The sequence below is a fragment of the Scleropages formosus genome, chromosome 6 (assembly GCF_900964775.1).
Source record: "Scleropages formosus chromosome 6, fSclFor1.1, whole genome shotgun sequence".
Taxonomy (NCBI): Eukaryota; Metazoa; Chordata; class Actinopteri; order Osteoglossiformes; family Osteoglossidae; genus Scleropages; species Scleropages formosus.
In genome coordinates, this window is record NC_041811.1 from 17,391,338 (window position 1) to 17,397,441 (window position 6,104).

Sequence of the window (6,104 nt, forward strand, 5' to 3'; positions counted from 1 at the left end):
AGCTATTTAGTGAAATATTCAAGAGACCCTGAAAAAGGGTCAGTCCACTCCTGCCACTTACATGCCTCATATTATCACGCAATGAATCCTTTTGGTGCCACAATTAAATTAGTGTGAAAAATAATTAAGTAACAATAAAGTAACATTTACAGCAAAACATCCTGGGCAAATGTACACATATCACAAAACTATGTCTAAATTTTAAATATTTCGCGAGTTTTTACTTTATAAGATAAAAATGCATAACTACATGTAAAATTATATATGACACATTATTTGGTTTTCTAGATTTTGCATATGAAAGAGCGACACAGATGAACACTAAACAACAGGAGCAGGCGTAATCACATTTATTTTCTCTTAATGGAATACATTCGCACATAAGCAGCGTAAAGCTGATTGCTAGAAAACAAAACATATTTGAACATCTATGAATCTCTTCAGACTTCCCAACTAGGCAAACAGTGATTAAATGCAAACTCAAAATAGGTTGAGCATTGGTTAACGTACTGCTCTACAAATATTTAAAAGAAAAAAATAGAATTTCCTCCACATAATGCATTTCAAATGACAATACCATTTCCAGTATGAGTCCCCCGGCTGCAGAAACAGTAGGGAGTTAATTAGATCAGGAGGTCTGAGAACAATAGGCCACTGTCCAGCTGGTCTGATGATGTCTATCTGATGTGTTAGGCCATTGACAGCCCCCACCACGGCAGCTCTACTGTCCCAACCATGTTTCATCTGCCTTTTATTCTTAAATCTGTGCAGGAACTCTATTAGTCTATACTGAAAAGTCACAAGCGATTCAGGATGCAAGTATCACATGCTTCTACCTTCTACGTAACCGCTGGCCTTCTGGATTCTTAAGCACAGCAATGGTGAGTAATGGAGGTCAGTCTACAATAGCCTTTCTGGGCAGAGAACGAAAACCGACAACACAGCTAATTAAACCATACAAAGGGAAATTTAAAGTGTGGCCACAAGATGCCTGACATTGCATCTCCTGATAAACGTTACGTTAACTGTTCCAACGCCTGTATTTGTATGTTGCTCAGTTCAGCAGAGCACCCTCAGTGCCTTTACCTGGCTGTGACACCCCTGTACATAAACCAGGTGCTTTTCTCCTCAAAACTGGCTTTGACAGTCAACCGTCCATAAAGAGTAACGCTACACAACGCCGGGAATTCTTGGCTGGCTTCTTCCATTCAGTATGTCATCCTGTGTTGCATATTTTACTTTTCCTCTAGGGACAGATCTGATATTATTATATAATAAAAGCTACCTAAATAATTACTATGATTTCAACCTGAAATATTCAAGTGATGGGGAGTGCAGTGGTGCAGCAGGTTTGGCCCGTGCCTGTTCTAGTGGGTCTGGAGTTCGAGTCCCGCTTGGGGTGTCTTGCGACGGACCGGCATCCCGTCCTAGAGGTGTGTCCCCTCTCCCTCCAGCCCAGTTAGGCTCCGGTTTGCCGTGACCTCGACCGGGACAAGTGGTTTCAGTCAATGTGTGTGTGTGTGTGAATTTGAATGACAGCATTTAAAATGTGCAGGCTATATATAAGGCTTACCGAGTTAGTAAAGGAACCTCACACCCAAAACTTAAAATCAAGGGATATTTTTAATAGGCAGCAGACTATTAACAGAGTTTTGTAGGCAGAGGTCATGAAAAAAGTATATTAAGAGTTTTAACTGACACATTTAAGCAATGATAGCAAAAATTACAAGAAAGGTTGTATTCCAAATGAAGCTATATGACCTGTGTACAGTATCAGTGAAAGATGTGAGTACACCTGGGCAACGTGGGCAATGCTTGCATGACTAAACTGGAGAGAAGAGTGACGCAAATGCCACCCACAGTGTCCTACACCTCTGGTAACTGCTGCAGAAGAGCTGGGAAGACACGGTGGCTCCTTTCCTACTGAAAACCATTAACCGAATACCTTTAGAGTAGAGGAATTCTTGCACTCATCTCAGGTTCAGAGCAGCTTCGCCTTTATTTTTGGGGGAGTACAATGGTGGCAAGCGGCGCGCTGGGAGACGACTCAGCAGAGCGACTCCCCAAGCAGCACGGACAGCGGTTTTTTTATAAAAAACAGGGGCGGCTTATGGGCGTACAGCATGTTTTGGGCTGCGATTACTAGGGCCTCAGGCATACATGAGGTAACTCAACTTATTCTACAGCATGTTGACATATAACATGACTCAGGACTAGCTTCCGGCTAGTGAACTCAATTGACTGGTACAAATAAAACTAAAAGCTTTAACACAGACGGTAGCGTTAAGTATCGGTGCGAGAGCACGTGTCTTTGCGTGCAGAACGAATGACCGTAGGACTTCCACATCCAGAAACTGCACATGTATATCGCTGGTGGCTGTACGGTATACTTTTCCATAGCTTTGACGCGTCCATAAATTCAGCTGAGACTAAAACAAAAGTCTGTGGGTAAGTTCTTGAAACGCCTGCCTGGAACTACCTGTTTGAAGTAAAAGGTGTCTCAAAAGAACATTTCCTGTCCAGCAGCATTACCGCACCATGTTTCGCTCTTCCGTCTCATGCTAATGTAGCATCCGTGCAAATTCCGTCTGTAGCACTGCACCGGCACTACCAAAGAAGCATTCTTCGCTCTCTAGTCGGCTTTCGGGAATACGTTCCCAACGAAGCATTCAACATGTTTCGACAGCATCACCCCAGGAATGATCAATGCCGAACTGAGACACGCTTAATTGTACCTTACGTCTCTGATGTGCTTCGAACAAAGGATGCGTAGTATTTCTCTCTAACCGTACCGAGCAAACGAACGGAACAGGAGTTCAGCTGAGGATGCTCATCTCCTCCCTCAGTGAACGAGAAAAGCTGCCAGCAGGCTGTGTCTTCAACCAGGGGTGAGTGGGACACCATCCCATGGCCTTGTTTAGCACAGATCTGTCCTTTTTACTCATGTCCTTGCAGGGTGACCCCGATGTGACCGCTGCTCAAAGCAAGCTCTGCTGAAGCAGGGAGCCCATTAACAAATGTAGCGCTTAATTTCAGAGATGCAAGAAGCAAAGCAGTGGTGCGGGGGCCGATGATGCCTTCGTCGCTATTCAAATTGGGGTGCTGACGGGCGAATCTAATACATCCTAAAATTTAATAGATGCATAAAACACAATGCTGGTTAAGAATGAATGGCCTATTGTAATGTAGAAAATGCACAGGTACACACACTTTCTGAACCGCTTGTCCCATACAGGGTCGCGGGAGCCTACCCGCCAACACAGGGCATAAGGCTGGAGGGGGAGGGAACCCGTCCCACCCAGGACGGGACGCCAGTCCATCACAAGGCACTCCAAGCAGGACTCAAACCCCAGACCCACTGGAGAGCAGGACCTGGTCCAACCCACTGCACCACCACACCCCTCTCGTAATGCACAGGTAACTTTTGGTTATATAAACTGTTTTCTTACAGTCTGTGAATTTAAATCCAGAAAAAATAAGTAAAATTGACTAAATATCCAAATGTACAAATAATTTGCCACTGCTGGACTTTTTACTCATTCCATCTGTTATAATTCCCCATCACGGAGCTGTATTATGACAGGAAGTTTCATTCGTATAAACTCTCTCGCTCACCATGCTCTGTGTCTTGTACAGCTTGCCCGTTCTGGCTGGATCTTCTGGAAAAGCTGTCCATTAAGGCCGAATTCACATGTGCTTATGCGTCCCGTCTTTTCCAGAACATCATCCGTTTTCAGAAACCTGGACGTCTCCAAGCACAGATGCGCCCCATCTACCCTCTTATACTCTGGGATGTTCTCCATGCCTCAAGCTATGTGGTGTCAGAATCCAAAATGCTCATTCCTTCCTCCTGGGAGATTTCTGCTTCCTTGTCCTTCTCCCTTCAAGTCATAATTTCAGTTCAGTGACGCTGATATTGATCATTCCATCTGCTTGTTGCAAACCCTTTCAGCTTCTACATATGCATTCATTCATAACAATGCCATCCTTTTTAGCTCTTTGAAGACAATTGTTGAGCTTCTTTCGGTGGACTTCTCGGTTGCATTAAACAGGGCAAATCCCATGGAACCGCACAGTTAATATATCAATACATGATGTGCTGTGATTGTAACGGGTATTAATGGGGAATAATCAGAGCACTGGCAGCAGAAGCATTTTACAGAAGCAGGTAACTAAAATATAATCCAAATGAAGAGTGAGAAAACCAAGGTCAGACCCTTACTTACCATGCTCACTGTGACTACCTGGTATTGTAAATTTAGCCAGCAACCTTTTCTATAGCCTAGGTGGGCGGGACAGGTTCTGGGGCTAGACGGTATAGCATACTTGAGTGAACAAGCATAAAACATAACAAAATTACTTCGCACTGGGACAGTACAAAATTTATTTATTGATAATTTCAGCATATTTAGTATTCACTGTTTATAAAAACTATTGAAAAAGTATGCCCCTTGGCAAATGATTGTATTTGTTGTGTATGCCAATACTCTTCTGGATAAAACTAAACATGAGAAAGAATATCAATAAGATTTACTTGTTATTTATATTTTTTGGAAAAGTAACAAGAGATGACTTATCAGATCTGAATTTTTACGACGGTGAAACTTTATGCCAAAACCAAGTTAAAATGAAAAACTCAGCAGAGATAGAGGTCTGCATGGCTAAATAATGAGAAAAAGGTCACCATGTCCAGTGTGTCTCTTGAAGTTAGAGAAGCCATGGTGGATCTGAGGACCTGAAGTAGCAATTATGTGGGAGAAGAAACACACAGGAGTGCTGGTGAGTATTGGAACTTAACAGCCTCTTACCAGGCATCCCCACACTTTGCTCCCATGAGTTCAAGTTTCTAATCTCGGGCTGCCAATATTGTCCATTTTTTTTTAATGCAGCCCAACTTCATGAATCTACAGCTGTACTTCGTGCAATTGTAGTTGTGCCTCCTGCAGAGGCCCTCTGGAATAAGTCTTCAAATGTTGCATATGTCTTAAAGAAAAACAATAGAATTGTTAAAACAATGATTATTTTCTGTAATGCCATATGGATGTTTAAGTCTGACTTAATAAAGCAGATTAGGAGAAACATAGTTGAACTGTGGGCTGGAAGAGAGCTTTAAGGATAACATGGACTGCCATGAAACTAAACAGATGGATTCTGGATCGCGTAAGGCCAGAACTATCATTAGAAGCAGAAATGATGAGATTGAGGTTATAGTACTTTTAACACATCATGTAAAGCTCAAATTCTCTTGAAAAGACTGTAGAGTTTGGGAGAGTGGAAGGAAAAAGAAAATCAGTAAGCAGATGGATGGATTCAATCATAGCAATAATAGACACACCGTTGTCAACACTAAGGACACAAAGGCAAAAAAGAATTTTCTGGGGACTGAGGACAGAGGTAGCCAACTTTGTAATCCTTTACCCATTTGGCACCAGACATAGGTGTTTGACATTGAACATGCGATATGTTTTATGACGTACATAAGGATTTCATGCACAATGACATATGCAGAATTTGTTTTTATAAAATAATATAGTAGAATAAAGGACACCTTAAATAAATGTCTATAATAAGATTAGACAGAGCCATACTATTTGTGATACCAAAATGTTGCATATGTCTGCCATTCAGAGTCTTGAACTTTGCCACATGTGCTAATGTTGCCCAAACATTAATGCATCACTACAGCTCTAGATTAGTTTCTATTTCCTATTGGTGTCCTAATCGGATGATTGTGCATTTTTGCCAGTATTTTAAGTGAACTGAATTGATTATGGTGTCTTAAATAGTTCACGGAAGATACTGGGCTCATAAAAAATGAATATGCATAACAAGAGATTGCAAGCTCTGTCATCGATAACAGCTAGGTATGATTGCTTTGCCCTTGTTTTCTCTAGAAAGTTCAGTCTTTGGCAAAAGTGAACCCTTTTCTGCACAACGTTGGCGCGCATATCACCTGTGGCTTATATTGTTTAATATGCAAATGTGCTATGGAATAAAACTCAGTGTTCCGCGTTATATCTGAGACGTGTTTACACCTTTGCTGTTTTATTTTGTTCTATTTATTTATTTTCCTATAGAGGGGGTACAGTGTGGGGGGGGGGGGG